A 16,750-nucleotide genomic window follows, 5' to 3' on the forward strand; every position below is an offset into this window, starting at 1 on the left:
TTTCTTTGTTGCAGACAAAAAGAGAAAACAAGCTTTAAACAACAGTAGTACCACCTAGTGGCAGAATCTGGAGAAATTGGCAGAATCTCAATCAAGGGAGTGCAGATTGCAACCCAGGTCCCCTGTCCTAGGTACCAACAACAGAAAAGGGTCTGTGTAGGGAGGAAAAACAGAACTATCAGCATTGAAATCAATTAACTGCTAAGGCCAAACTTGCTCTGCTTGCATCCAATCACTCACACACATAGTTGGCCAGCCATTCTTTTGAGCAAAAGTAAAACCAGCTATGCCATGAGAAACCCAACCAGAAGACCATGTCCTCACTATTGGTGTCCCTACTAAGTGCCAAAGGACTAGGGAAAAGCTTCCCCTGGAAGTTTTTCTTCCCAAATTAAAGGATCCCCAAGTGGGCCTGATAATCTTTAACCAGAACCAGAACTGAATTCTGTATATAGACTTGCCTCCTGGGAATCTTAGCAGGACTCAGTATGTTTTATTTTCTGGGAAAACAGCAGCTATTCCAGACCTCACCAGACTCATGAGACAAGTGGGGATCCTGGAACATTTGCAGGTAGCACCATCTCTGCAACCTCTTCCTGGCTAGGGATGGAAGGCATGGAGTGAGGGTCAGTCCCCTGGACCATGAAGAGGTCTTCATGGGGGTCTTGTTGGGGGCTTCAAGTGAAAACAATCCAGTTTTTGACAACTATGCTGATTAAACCAGGCAAAAGTATTTCATTCCTTTTATTAATAGCCAAGAGTAGGTCCATGCCTCTGAAATGTCTCTTAGTGCCCAAGCTCAAAGGTATAGTGTTTTTAAAGAAGAAAGCCACACTAGTTCAGTGCTTTAGGGAACACGTCAGCAATAAATTTTAGGCAGCCTTGCAACATCTGTTTTCTTGCAAACCTCGGCAGTATCTTCCAGACAATACATGGTAGTTATTTTTCATTTACATTTCCTCTTAGTTATTTTACTTTTATATTTAAACTTGCACAAACATCAATTTGTTTGATTAATATGTCTGTGCCAGGGTTAGAGTCCCAGAGAATCCGCAAAAGTTTGCTTTGGCAGATGTGGCTACTGGGGGTTGGGGAGGGGGGTGTGTCTAGGTAGACACAAACTAAGGTTGAGAAGGTTTGTAAGGATGCTTTTGATCAAGCCTGATGACCTGAAATCAGTTGCTAGGACCCATACAGTGTGGGAAACAGATTCTCAGAGATTGTCCTTAGACCTGCACATGAGCACTGTGACAAGTGGTGTGTCTGTGTGCATTCATGCACATGTGTGACACAACTGGATTAATTTAAATATAATAGAAAGATTTAAAGAATTTGTGGAAATAATCACTAAGACAAAGTTCAAACTCAACAGACTTCTGGAATCTCCCATCATTATCAGGCAGAGCAGGAACAATTGTCTGGTGGACAGGGTAGAGTAGACTTAAGAAGTCTACTGTTTTCTGTTTGTCAGGAAATATGCTCAAACTAAAGACAGTACACCAGAGTTGAAGACAAAACGACTTCCCAGTGATATTTAAGCTCTCGAGGACCACTGATCCAAGGATGCATTTATCTTTCATCAAGAGAAGGAATAAATTTAATGGAGTACAAATCTGAGACATTCTGATACCTTTTACCATAGAAAAAAACAATATGAACTTCAAGCAACAGGTTGTAATGTTTCTGCCAGATTCATTACTCCTATAACAAAAATTCATCCACAGAACAGATTTTAACACACGCTAACATTCTCATTTAAGTGAACAAATGAGTTACTAATAAAATGTTGAGCAACTCAATCCCTACTGTTGAAATTATAGCAAAGCAATACTAATATTCAATGAATTTGCTTACTAAGGTCTTTAAAAATCTGCCCCTGATATTTACCAAGAACTACCTTAACTGCTGGCTCATGTAAAAAGAGTTGTCATGGGCATCTCTGTCTATACACTGAAGGCCTGGAATCAGCCATAGGCCTGAAGACAGTGGCAGGCCTAACCCACATGCCTGCTAGCACAAAGTCTCGGTCTCTGTGGAAAAACACTAGAACAGATGGCTAGAAGCTATTGTAAACAAACAGCTTTGGTAGATAGCTGCCAGGCTCTAGACATAGACCTTGTAGATAGGCGACCTTGGTAGATAGTACCAACTTAGATTAGGACAAGTGAATCATAGGCAGACTCACAGTGGACTGTTCCCTGAACCTTCACCCAGCAGATAACCTTGTTCTGGAAGATATCTGTACTCCCACTGAACATCTACATTTCTGTGTCATACCCTTCCCCACATCCTGCCTTTTTGTGTATATAACCTGTGTGAAAAAGTAAAAATTGCGATCTGATCAGCCTATAGACAGGTCACCATTCTTTGCATCTTTGCCTGCTACCCCCTTCCCCCCAGCTCTCTTTCAGGTGATCTCCCCGGACCCCTGTTTAATGTCCGGCTGGACAGGACAAAGAGTCAACTCAACACTCATTAATATGGAAGTCACTGCTAACATACAAAAGAGGTTCCACTGGCAGCAGAGAATATATATACTCTTGCATATGGACAATGGTGAATTTGACCGAGATGCGTGTTCTTTGTTCTATATTCAAAACCCAATTGGGCACATTTTTGAATTCATAGGTCATCTTCCAAAAATAAATCCATTTTATTATTACCACCACCAACAGCAGCAAAACAAAAAGAGTGCTCAAAAGAAAAATTCTTGACTTCAAACATATTTACTTTGTTCATCCATACTACTTTATTTAACCAGGCATTAGAGTCCAGTATTAACACTGACAGTGATCCAGAGGGATCGGTTAATACAGTGAATTCACTGGAGTCATAGACACCACTCTGCAAGTGTAGTGGGATTGGATGCTGTCTACCACAGTAGTGTTCACAATGTCGTACAAACCCAGTGTATATCCAGGGAGAGTATGGAGAGAGTCGAGGGTGAAAAACATGGTAGCTTCCTACCACGCCATTTCTTCCATCAATGCAAGGTAACACAGACCTATGATGACAAACGATGACAAGTGAGTCTAGGGAAGGATGTAACCCAACACAGATGGCCCTCCACATCCCCAGAAACCCAGATCCAATCAGCAGGTCCCCCACCCCATCATATCCTCACACTCTACTTCCCTGTCTCTACAACTCATTCTCAGACTGTCCTAACCAAGGTCTGACCCACCTTCATCAGTAGGTTGCCACACCTCAAACCTAGTGCACTCAAAGTTTCTCCACAATTTTCTCACAGCCCAAGACAATTTTCTTACTGTTGTCCACAGAACAGCATAACATCAAGGAAAACACACAACTTAGGAATTAAGCATACACAGACACACACACAAATGCACACACACACACACAAATGCACACACACACACATACACACACACAGCAAACACTATATTATTCTCTGCTTATTTCCTTTTCAATCAGTAAACAAATGTGTCCACTCTGGCAGAAGTTATACTGCCAAACATACCCACACAACACCTTGGTCAGGAAAGGGAACAGTGAGTAAGGAGGAGAGGCAGCTGCCTACCCATGGCAAGACAACATCAAGGTCAATTACCTCTTCCATATTCTGAGAGTTGAGGGGGCTCGCAGAGTGGATATTCATGTTTGAAGTGCCCGGGTTCATGGAATACTCAACCAGCAGCAAATCTCCATTGAATGGCCTGAATCCTAAAACAACCATTGAAGTGAGATTATGTATTAATACAGTCAGGTCACAGGACATTTCTAGGGCCTTACTCACTGCCATATGCTGACTAACATTTCCTGCACGTAAAGTAATTTTCCAAACACTTAGACCTCTTAAATATCTTCCTATAGCAAGGAAAGCAGAAAGCTATGTAATCACTGATTCTTTACACTGATGTGTTCCCCAGGCATTGAGAAAGACATGTGATGCAAATATTTTCAAGATAAATCCCTTATAGTTATGTAATGCTGTCATTGATTCGATTTTGAATGTATCCAGGGGCAGTGTCACAAAGACTAGAATCTCAGGACCCAGAAGCTTAGTGGCTGGATTTCCTAATCCCATGCACAATTCTCAGATGTGTATGAGTTTCTGGTAACTTTGAGGAACCCTATGTGAAAACCAAAGGTAAAAAGCTACTTGGCAAACAAAATCAATTGAATCAAAACAACCACATGGCCACATGGTGATGGTCATCACAGGGGACAGGAGCTCTAGGCAATATTTAAAATACTACCCTTTTCCCCTGTATTGTACCCTACTTTCAGTTTCAAGGATGCTCAAGCCCAATACTTATATTTCTTGTTCTATGTTTTGAAAGCTGTAACTCCTACCTCCAGAAAACATGCATAACGGGAAAAACGTGTCCTTGCTGATATAGATGTTGTCTTCAGTTATGGAGGTGACACATTTGATACAAAGCCTTCTGCCAAGTTTTGATGGCTCACTGCCCTCAGGAAGATTATTCATAGCTTTCACCTATAAGAGGAGGCAGTGAGTGCAAGTGGAATAAAAATTTCATGCAGGAGATTGTCCCCTTACCAAGGATTCCCCATCAGAACAACAGCATTTACTCCTGGGCATAGAAGGGGTGCTGTTATACCTGTACTGAAGTGAATGGAAACTATGAGTTTTGGAGAAGTTTTTAAATAATAATCAGGAAAACCAGGCCTAAGAACTTGTCAGACACACCAGACCCAGTAAAGGTGCAACTCCCTCATTTTAACCTCATAAAGAGGTGTGCACTTATCACTTTGATAGCAATGGCCCCTAGTGACCTATTTTCTGACACTTGAGGGATTAGTCATGGATTGACAGGGACAAGCAAAGAATGACCCTGGCTCTTCAGCTGAGCTCATTCCTTGTTGTTGATAAGTCTACTTACCTGCTTTTTCCAGTCCTGCAGATTACCCATGTGGCCCTCATTCAAACAGTCCACCCATTCTTGACCCGGGAGAAAGTCCCACTCTATTGCTCTGCATATCTACATAGAACTGTTTCTTTGATGAAAATTCACTGATCCACAACACCTGACTTTACAAAAGCAGTTCCTTCACTACAGTCTGTTTCAGGTTCTAATCTTATCAATAAAGACTCTATTTACATCTCATTTCTGAAAGCTCCCTAAAATCTCCTTCGGCCTCTTTAACCTTTTTCATGCAATATGTAACCTGTAAGTTTTGTTCATTTACATATTGATTGTGATGTGTTATTTGAGAAATAGGAATAGTGTTTAAGACTGAAGAAAAAAACCTTTCTAATTGTGTCCAGATTGCCAGAGAAAGATGATTTTCTGGCAAAATGCCACCGTTGAGATCACTACATTTTATCACTTTATTATTATTTGACAATTTCTGACATTGTGAGAAAGCATCAAAGTTTGCCTATGTTCCTGACAAAGTGCACTTATGACAGAACTGATATTTTAAAAATATGTGGAAAACAAAAACCCAGGATTGTAAAGAAAACATAAGAGAATAAATACATATTTTTCTAGTAAATATATTTTTGTGATTATGGAAAAATCTATAGTGAATCTCTTGGACGAGAAAAACAAGAAGTGAAAATTATAACTATCATTGCGATGTTACAAAAATTAAAATAACATTAGGACTCTGCTTCTCTGTTTTCAATTTTACCATGATTTTATAATGATAATAATAGTTATAGTAATAATGTATCTGATTAATACTGGCAAAGGGATCTTCTGTGGCCTTCTATTGAGACTCTCAATTGGAAAAGCATAACTAAGAATAACTTGACAATAGCCATCAATATATAAATAGTTGAACTGAAGTGAGACTTACATCTGTAAGTCATCCAAAATTTATAGTAGTATTTAAAAATTTGATTTATGTTAAATGTACTTTAGTTGGGGATGAAGAGTTAGCTCAGGGTTTAAGAGCACTTGGTGTTCCTGCAAGGGATCCGGTTTAAATTCACAGCACCTACTTGGAGGCTCACAACCTCTTCTACCACCAGGTAAGCATGCTGATCACAGATATACATACATGTAGGCAAAATACTCATACACATAAATAAAAACATCTAAAAATTAAAGTAAGCAAGAAAGTGTTCTTTAACTGCCATAGAAAAGTGTATAAAACATACTGTCCTGCTGATTCTGCTAGTTGGATGTTGAATAGAAAATAGCTGCTTAGTATATGATAGAAGTTACAGGATTATAAAGAACCATCATTTACATGTTGTTGAAATACTAAGAGAAGAAAAAATATTTAGAAAGCAAAGAAGCATCACTGCATTGAAATATTAGAAAATCAAACCCACTAATCTCAGAGAAGTGGAATGTCAACTTTGACCATATAGCAACATTGACTGAATCTTTTTTAAAAAATGGGTTTTCACCATGTAACTGGGGCTGGCTTGGAACTCTGCAGATCAGGCTGGCCTTGAACTCATAGAAATTTCTCTGCTTCTGACTCCAGAGTGCTGGAACTAATGCAATATACCACCATGCTCACCCAATGTAGTGGTTTGAATGATGGCTTCTGTAATGAGCTCAGATATTTGAACACTTGGTCCCCAGTTGGGGACACTGTTAGGAGAGGTTTAGAAGGTGGGAGTTTGCTGGAAAGAAATGGAAATTTTAGAGATTACCAGCATTTCTAATCCTGCCTATTTGCTTTGTGACTGTATTTGAAGAGGTGAGCACTCAGCTACCTGTTTCAGTCACCATACCTGCTGCTTTCTCCTATGCCTCATGGCCATGATGGCCTCTTGCTTTTCTAGAACCATAAGCCCAAATAAATGCTCTTCCTGAAGTTGCTCTGATCATGGTGTTTTATAAAAGCAAGAAAACAGTAAGCAGTATAGTAAGAGACTCTGGATAAACTCAGCCATACCTTGATTGCTTTGAAGATATGATTTCTTGGTTTTTTTTCCACAAGTGCAAGGACATTTGTCCCTATGTTCAGAAGCACATTGTCACTGATTACATCGGTATTGAAGAAGATGGTTTCATTAATCCAGCCATAGTCATTACACAGAGAGGTCACAACTCCCTGAATAGACTTGAATTTGGAGTTATCTACAACACAAGTAAACAAAGGTCACACGGGTTCATGTCAAATGTAAGCACCCACTATAGACAAGTTCATTTTTGAACACCCTTGTAGATATGAGCACATAGCATCACTCCTCTGACCATAAGACAACAGCCATCACTGCATCCTAAGGTTGTGACTCACGAATGGCACCTCCATGGCATCTATTTCAGCTGTGGCTGACCTTTTCCAGTGGGAACACAAGTGCTATGTTCATCTACCTGCTCAGGAAGCCCCTTTAAACTCCCACTGTTACTAGTATATGCCTGACTCAACAGCAGCAGCAAATGCATAGCCATAGCTCTACATTCTCCAACATCCCTTCTGACAAAGCATTAAAAGATATGTGCAGATGTAAGGACACGTCGCCAAATTTCCTTTTGCTCTTCATAAGTCTTATGGGTAAGTACTGTTTGGGGATCTGCCTCCTGTACCATGCTGGGACAATTGGTCACCTTCCTGTACAGTGCCTTCCTTACAACCCTGCCTCCTGGCTTCAGATACATGTGTTCATGGAAAACAAGGCTGAATTCCCTCTCAAAGTGCGATGTTCCCTTTCTCTGGGGGATAGCCAAAGACATCTTTCAAGGGCAAGATGCGAAGGCAGGGACATTACAGCCCACAAAGACTTGTGTCACGTGTTCTGTGAGTTGGTCCAAACACCCTCCTGCTTTGGCATACCACAGGAGCTTGGGGCACAGTTCAGTACTGGCCTTACATGGAAACTCAGGAACATCCTCTTGCTCAGTGGCCACTCAGGATGGCAGCAGGTCCCTCTCGGCTCTTTGTGCCCCACCGCAACTTAAGGTGGAGGAAAGCCTTTCTGAGGAGTCTCCTTGGGTGGGGATTGAAGGGCGGGAAGGGTGGGTGTTCCCAGATTACCTATATGATGTTCTTGCGATGTTTCTTCAGACATGTTCTTCCCATGAAAGCATCCACTGTACAAGGTGGTACAAGTTGTACAATGTTGGGATTGCCACCAACCTGAGCAGTGACCACGGCTTTCAGATGACTCAGTACTCTTCCTTTGTCTGACCCTTAAGATGAGAGTTTCCCAGCCTCTGTGAGATGATAGTAAACAGCTAAATGGAGGTTCCCAGGAGAGCCAGGGACAGAATACCTCCCTGGCTGCTGCCAGCTTCCCTTATAAAGCTCTGTCTGGGGAGATCCCACCTCTTTCCACTGCCTAGCCAATGAGAGACAATGGTATGTGTACGTCACTGCTTATGTCATTGGCTATGGACATTTGGTCCCACCCACCCATTGTGAATACACCAACAGGAAGGCCTCTGGAAAAGCTGCTTGCAGTTGCATCCTTGCATACTCAGTGTGCTTTTAAGGGCTCTAGCTGTTTTCTACATTTTCATGAGAGGGTCGAGAGTTTGTTGTAGGAGGTGTGGAAGGAACTCTCATACCTGCTCAGCCCAGTAAAAATCATGCTTGGTGACAGATATAAGTACTAGCCAGGAGGCTGGCTAGTTAAGGCCCTTGTTGCCTTTAGTGGAGGCCCGTGTTCTGTTCCCAGCACCCACAAGGTAGCTCACAACTGTGAAAATTTTCAGTTATATTTGTTCCAACACACTCTCCTGGCCCATCCCACACCAGGAATTCAAGTAGTCCCCACATCTACAAGCAAAATACACATATACAAGCTGGAAATGATGGCCAATGCTGTCAATGCTGTTAATGCCAGCTCTCTGGAGACAAGAGAAAGAGGTTTCTGTGCGTTTGAGGCTCAGCTCCTCTGCATTCTCACTTCTACGCCAGCCAAAACCTCACAGTGAGACCAAACACAACAAAAAACCACAAAAAACATAAAAACCTATCTGTACATATGAAATAATTTTAAAAAGCACTAGACAATTGTTGTTAGAACCCGACATAGTGTGTGGGTCTGTGTGTGTCTGTATGTGTGTGTGAGATGGGGGAGAGGCAGAGAGAGAGGTAGAGGGGCAGAGGGAAACATTATAGGGATAGTATTCCTATTTTTTTATCTCTTCTTCTTCTTCTTCTTCTTCTTCTTCTTCTTCTTCCTCTTCCTCTTCCTCTTCCTCTTCCTCTTCCTCTTCCTCTTCCTCTTCTTCTTCTTCTTCTTCTACTTTTTTTTTTTGGCTTTTCGAGACAAGGTTTTTCTATACAGCCCTGGCTGTCCTGAAACTCAGTCTGTAGACCAGGCTGGCCTTGAACTCAGAAATACTCCTGACTCTGCCTCCCCAGTGCTGGGATTAACGGCATGCACCACCACTGCCTGGCTGCCTTCCTAATAAGATACACTATATAATTTGCAGTAGAGTTTTTCACAGTTCTTGAGTGCAGATGCCAGAACTCATGTACAATATGTACAACATCTAAATTAGGCTATTTTCCCTAGGTGATGTAAAATCCTTCTGGGATATATGCTTATATTATGGATTGTGTGGCTTAAGGAGAGAAACAGACCACCAGAGTTTCCTTGAGGTCAAAATTGGCCTGGCAGAAGTGCAATTATTCTAAAAGGATACTTGTGCCTCTTAGTCTATCAGACTGAATCAACAGACTCCAAAATAAATGGGAATTTTCCCAGGAATCTCATGCTGAGAGAAGACAGTGGTCCCACTCAGACTGGGATGGTATCTCCATGGAAGGGATCTCACAGTTCCCACAAGTTGGAAACCCACCTCACAGGATAGACTGAATCCCAGACAGTATTGGGTCAGTAGTATGCAGGGCCAAATCTTGACTGGGAATGCTTAGATGTACATATCTTGAGATTTGTATCTAAACTTGGATCTCACTTCCAGGCCCTGAAAATGGACCTGGGCCATATCTTTGGATGACTTTGTCCTACTTCACAATGTGGCTCCACTAAATAAATCATTTTTTTTTTTGTTTTCTACATTTAATGTGGTTCTTTAATTGGCTTATTTGAGGATGATTAGCTGGAAATGACTTGACGTTCAGGTTGTAACCACCAAGATTGATAGTAATCCCCCTTTACCACATGGCCCATTCTCTCTTGAAATGTAAATAACCAAAATAGCCAATAAAAACTTATTCCAATACCACATAAGCATGCTATTTCACTTAGCTAAGAATCCAAACCAAATAAAAACCAAATAAACACACAAAACCTCTGAAAACCTCTAATTCATTTGTTCTAATACTACTCAGTCTTCCCTTAGTGTTCTGTAATGTGTCCATTTTAAATTGTTTTTGTTTTATTTTTGAGACAGTCTTGCTATCTGCTCTGGACACAGGCTAGATTCGAGATATACTTGCCTCAGCCTTGTAAGTGTTGGAACTTATGTTGTACAACACCACACCTGGCTCCAATTAGTTTTGTACTCACTTTTCCAACCAAATCATTCTATGCAATGCACCAATGACTTCCCATTGTTAAATCTAGCTTATTTTGCCTATAAGCAGTTTATGGCACACGTAATGGTCTCTTCTTTACAAATAGTTCCTTTAATTGGATAGTTTACTTTCTACCAACTAGGCTGCTTCTCTGTCTTCTTTACCAGTTTCTTCTCAGTCTCAGAACTCTAAACAATGAAGTACTCAAGTAGCCTGTCCTCCGACTTCCCATTTACACCTTTAATTAGTCCTTCAGTGATTCTATCTAGTTTTTATGGTTTAAAATTGGATCTAAGCTGAGAATTTTCAACTTTGTATCTTTAGGCCAGACTTGTTCTGGATCCCTGACTCATATACCAGTGGCCATTTCAATATCTTCCTACCAACCTTTCCTGTGCACCTCAAATTGTGAATTTCCAAGACTGTGCTGACCTATCATTCCAAAATTACTTGATAAGGTCATTTCTCCCAGATCTTAGATTTTAAAAAATTGATGATTATAGGCAATGAAAGAAGAAAATATAAAGAGTAACTAATACACTTGTACATTATATGAGTAGGGGGGCTGACTTGTACTGCAGGTCTAGACATTAAAAGTAAACCATTTTCTGGGCTGATGTTGTGGTTTACCAATAGTGTGCTTTTACTGCCTTGTAATAAGCCCTGGCTTCAGTTTCAAGACATAAAAAAATGTTGGGGGGGGGGCCTGGCTTCAGTTTCAAGACATAAAAATGTTGGTGGGCATGGAGAGGCGGGGGAGAAAGGGATAAAGTTGATAAAAGAAAAAGAAGCAAAGAAAGGAAAAAAGGGAAAGAGGGAGAGAGATGGGGGAGCGAGAGAGGGATAAAGGAAGGGAGGGAGGTTAGGAGGGAGGAAAGAAGGGAGATAGGGAGGGAGGAAGGGAGGTAGGGAGGGAGGGAGGAAGGGAGGGAGGGAGGGAGGAAATAAAGGAAAGAAAAGCTAAACTCAACCATGTTCCTACTACAGTGTTTTGTTCAGACATGAGCAAATGACCACACGTAACTTATTGATGTTTTTCTATAGGAATTTTTCAACAGTAGCATTGAGAAACCTTGTCTCAGACCACTGCATTTTCTAAAGTTATAGTAACCACAGGATTGAAAGAATTAATTTTGTAATCGCAACAAAGTCTAGAGGATACTACCTAAGTAATACTTCCTGTTTCCCATTCTACTGCATCTAAAGCTAATTTACCCCTGATTTAGCAAGAAGTAAAACACCTTTATTCTTTAAAAAGGTTTTTTTTGTTTGAAATTAAAAGAAACCCAACTAATATGAAGAGTCCAATAGATTTTGTGAGTATGATATGTGCCTATACTTGTGTCGTTTACATATGGTTCTGCAGGACAAGAACAAAGCCAACGATGGGTAGTACACCTTGGTTTAGTCCTGCAGATGAGAGGATGAGATGAACATCCTGATTCCTACTTAAGATTTTGTTATAAGAGTTTATTTATAAAGCTAATTGTGATACCAACAATTAGGTTGTCTCGCTCTTTTTCACATCTCTGCTTATCCAAGTCCCACTGCTTAAACAGATCCATAAACTGCTGGTAATACTTATTGTAAACCTTTAGCCTGTAAAAAATAAGAATAAATGCTTACATTTTATATCAATATGAAATATCAAAATCAAAACTGAATCAACATATTGACACTCTGAAAAAGAAGAAAATTATAACTGTTTAAATACTCTGATGGCAACCCAAGAAATAAAATTAGGCCTTTTAAATGTCTTTTTATTCATTTTTTCCAGAGCTGAGGACCCAGTCTTTGGCCTTATATTTGCTAGGCAAGCACTCTACTACTGAGCTAAATCCCCAACTCCCAAATTTAGATGTATGTAGATTCTGGAAGTGCTTCTTATCCTAACTAAGAGAAGTGCCTTCCCATATGGTTTGCCTCTTGAAAACCAAAGAGTTTTTATCCTGTGAGTGTGTGTGTGTGTGTGTATCTTAGGAAAATCAATTTCACCTGCAAGCAATTTTTCTCCTGGTTCTAATAAAAAAGTAAATTATTTCTAAGTCAGAATATTTCACTAAGCCCTTTTGCACAGCCAACTTTTAGTACAAAGAGTAGTTAAGTCAGTTCAAATATACAAATTTAATTTAAGACATAAAATTAACTCTTCTATATATTGACCATACAATCAACTAAAAGACATTTAATAGTTTATATGGCAGCTACCACTTCCTCAATTAATATCATGAATTACTTTAAAAAATAATAACCCTCTCAACTGGTATTTGGGAGGAAAAAATGTAATCTTCACTGACTTCCAAATAAATATATGTCAGTTCTATGACGGCCTGGGGTTATAACACTACTTGCTTACAGGAAACATTTTCGCTGGAGATTCCAATAGACAGGTGATAATATTTCCTAAGTCATTTGCACCACCAATATATACTGAGAAATGATAGAAATATGGTTCTAAAATTACCAGCAAACTTACAATAGCTTTTGTCTGGTTTTCCAAAATTGTCTCATTTTGTAGCTACTCTCTTTGTAAACCTTTTGAGAGTACATTTGGATTCTTCTTCTCTTCTCAAGAAGAGAATTGTTAACATTATCTGTATTGAAAATAAAGGGTAATATTTAACAACTTCTATTGTTCCTAAACATTCAAGTATATACTGATATGGTTAAAGATTATTAAGCAATATGGATGATATTTTAAATTAAATTGAAATATAACACCAACATGGTACATAAAAAAGTATCATATGTTTGCTAGGTGATGGTGGTGCACACCTTTAAATCCAGCACTTGGGAAGCAGAAACAAGTGGATCTCTGAGAGTTTGACTCTACAGAGTGAGTTCCAGTGTAGCCAGGGCTAAACAGAGAAATCCTGTCTTGAAAACCCCCAAAACCCACAAAGTTTCATATTTTAGAGTACTTAGAAGTTTGCATTTTCAGACTAGGGATGTACCACAAGTGAAGTCAATGCAAATAAAATGAAGTACACAAAACTCTGGAGTCTGAAATATTTTTGGACCTATATATTTTGCATACGAAATATTCAACTTCATCTCAGTTCTGATTTTCCTGGTTGAAAATACTTTTAAAATTGAGACATGATAATAAACAACCAAGGAAAATAAAAGGGCCAAGGATACATTTTTACAAGGTTACATTTTAAGTGCTTCACAAACACTTAGCTAAAAGGGAAATATTTCTAAATTTAAAAAAATGCTGTCCAACTGAAATATATAGTGTGTTTCTGTAGTGTGGTTAACAGTCAAGCTTTAACTAGATGATCCTGAACATACAATCTTAGAACTCAAGCTTTAAAATACATAAAAATACTCTTAAGAATTAGAATCTAAGTCATCTTTAAATCAAATAGCAAGATATTTGTATGAAATAGGCTCAATAATCAGATAGATAGATAGATAGATAGATAGATAGATAGATAGATAGATAACAAAAAGAGGCAAAAGACCAAAGACAAAAAAAGAGCTTTGGTCTGGAGAGATGTCTTAGTGGTTAAATTGCTTGTTGTGGCAAGCAGGAAAGCCTGAGTTAGAATTTCCACAACCCACATAAAAGCCAGGTGTGATGGTGTGTGTCCTTAACCATAGCACTTAGGGGTAGAGAGAGGCAAAGCCCTGGGACTCTGGCCATTCACTCTCACTGAAATGATGGCTCCAGATATAGAGAAATCCTGTCTCACAAAAAATAATTTGGGGGATATAAGTAAGATTGCTCAGTAGTTAAGAACATTGACAGCTCTTCTAGAGAACCACGGTTCAATTACTACCAACCATATGATGCCTCATAACCATATCCAAAGGATCTAATGGCCTCTTTAGGCTTTTGAGGGCACCAGGCAAGCACATGGAGCATACATACATGCAGGCAACCTACACACAAACACACACACACACACACACAAACACACACACACAAACACGTGATTGACAAAGACATTCCAATTTCAAACTCTGGCTGCCACATGCTCCCACATAATTGTTCATACAAGTGCACACCTGCACAAAACACACACAAACACAAGAATGAAAAAGTAACTCATGTAAGCATCATCGTGACAAAGACATTCCAATTTCAAACTCTGGCTGCCACATGCTCCCACATAATTGTGCATACAGGTGAACACCTGCATAAAACACACACAAACACAAGAATGAAAAAGAAACTCATGTAACCATGGAGATAATTTAGAAATAGTTTAAAATCATTTCATGGAGCTTTTCATAGGGCATTCTTAGTAGGAAGTAGGGCAGTGCATAAAAATTCAATAGTTCAAATAATGTTTGCAAAACATGTTTTTCTACCATAAATAGGAACTCTTCTGTAACTAGAATCAATCTGTACTATTAGATACAAGTTTATTCTTTTAAGTATCTATATACATAAATTTATTAAAAACAGATTAGAAAACAAATTCTTTCTCACCACCAAATAGAAAATTATATCTCTGGGAAAACTCCATGATATCAATAATTCTTATAAAAGAACAAATTGTTATTACCTCTTTTTAAAAGAATACTGTTTCCCGAACTGTGTGTGGGGTCCCAGGCCTGTAATTCTAGCACCCGGGCAGCTGACAGAGGACATCTATAGATTAAGCCTAGACTTGCCTTCATAACAACTTCCAGGGCAGTTGGAATTCACAATAAACAGTAAGACCCTGTCTCAAAACCAAGCAAGCAATCTACAAAATTAACAAAAGACTCAACAAAAGAAACTATTAAAATGAGGTCATTCAATTGAGAAACTTCAGGACTTTCTGTTCCACAAAAATTTATTTTAATTCTGATTTTTTTATTTATATATATGAATGTTTTCCATGTATGCATGTGTGTTTAATACATGTGTGCTCACAGAGATCAGAAGAGAGGCTCCGATCTGGAGTGATACATGGTTATAGATGATCTAGAATTATGGACTGTTGTAAGCTACCAGGTGGATGACGAGAACCGATTAGAAAAAGGAATTCAGCAAGAGTCTCACAAAATAAATTTCGTGAATGAGAGCTGATGCACAGAAACACGCCTGGGTACTACCACTTAGTCTGGGAATAAAAAGAATTGCAACTCTGTCCCATTTGTTCTTGCTTCTAAAGATCTAGTTGAGTCACACACATCTAAAAAGTATCATTTTCACTTTTTAAAAAATGATGGAAAAGTTCAAGTGCAAAAAATTGTTTTATAATCACAAAACTTGCGTAAAATCCTGTGAGGAGAAGGCATTAAATGACACTTAATGCAGAACACTGATTAACATTTCCTTTTATAGACACTGATATATAATTTTAAACAATTTTCTGAAAACATTTAAATCTCCAACACAACATACCTCCAAATTGATCCAACATACTGTGTATTTCATCTCTGTGAAGAAAGGACAATAAAAATTAAAGCTGGAAATATAGTTGATGGGTGGGGCGTTTGTCTAGCACACACAAAGGTTTACACAGAAAGTCTTTTAAATTATTCGTAATAAATATGTATTGTTTTGGTTTGGAACAAATGTCATATGCATATAAAATACATGTTGGGCAACCAGAGTGAATTTGTGTTAATTATATTTAACAATTAATACATGTATGACCCACACTACATTCTTCATAACTCTCCTACTCTTGCTGAGACCCTTCTTCTTCTTTCTAGCTGGTACCCCTCTTATTTTTATGATTTTCCCCCTTTGCTTTGTGTGTGTACATGTGAAGAGCTCATGCAGGTGGTCCTATTGTCCTAGTTGCTATGTGTTTGTGATTCCAAGGCCTCAAGGAATCCAGACTGGGCTTCAACTGGATATAGAGCTAGTGTAGGGACCACAGACACTACTTTTGAAGTACTCTATTGAGCTGACAAAAAAAAATATTTGAAAATATTACCCCATATCTTCATCTGTTTCTACAGAAGATGATTTATCCTCATCCTTGTCAAGTGCTGGGCTCTTTTCTGTATTGTAAAAAAGAAATGGAAACATTTGAAATTATGCTCTAGTAGTAATAGTTAATAAAGTACTATCGATTTGCATTCCCCTGGAAGAATTGATCATATGAGTTTATGAAGCAGCTTAGAAATGAAATAATTTCTTTGCAGGTTTATGAAATTAAATTCACAATTTGCCAACATTCTATAGGAACACTGTTCAAGCCTCTTTCCTGGGTAAAAAACTAGCAAGTTATTTTTTCTCAACATACTGGGACTACAGTGCCAAGAGAAAGTACCTGCATTGCTAAGACTCTGCTATAAGAAGAAATACTTATAGATAAAATTAGAAATGAAGTATATGAAAACCTTTAGCAAAGTTTTATTTCCATTTCAGGTAGCTAGGTAAAAGTCTAATGAACTACAGGACACAATCAATGGC

The 16,750-nt window shown here is 38.9% G+C and overlaps 1 pseudogene; it reads right to left on the reverse strand.

Annotated features, from left to right (window-relative positions):
• Positions 1-2,807: 2,807 nt before the first annotated feature.
• LOC117701439 (cancer/testis antigen 55-like) lies at positions 2,808-16,335 on the reverse strand (annotated as a pseudogene).
• Positions 16,336-16,750: the final 415 nt, after the last annotated feature.

Source organism: Arvicanthis niloticus, unplaced genomic scaffold (genome assembly GCF_011762505.2).
Source record: "Arvicanthis niloticus isolate mArvNil1 unplaced genomic scaffold, mArvNil1.pat.X pat_scaffold_1071_arrow_ctg1, whole genome shotgun sequence".
In the NCBI taxonomy this organism is placed as follows: domain Eukaryota; kingdom Metazoa; phylum Chordata; class Mammalia; order Rodentia; family Muridae; genus Arvicanthis; species Arvicanthis niloticus.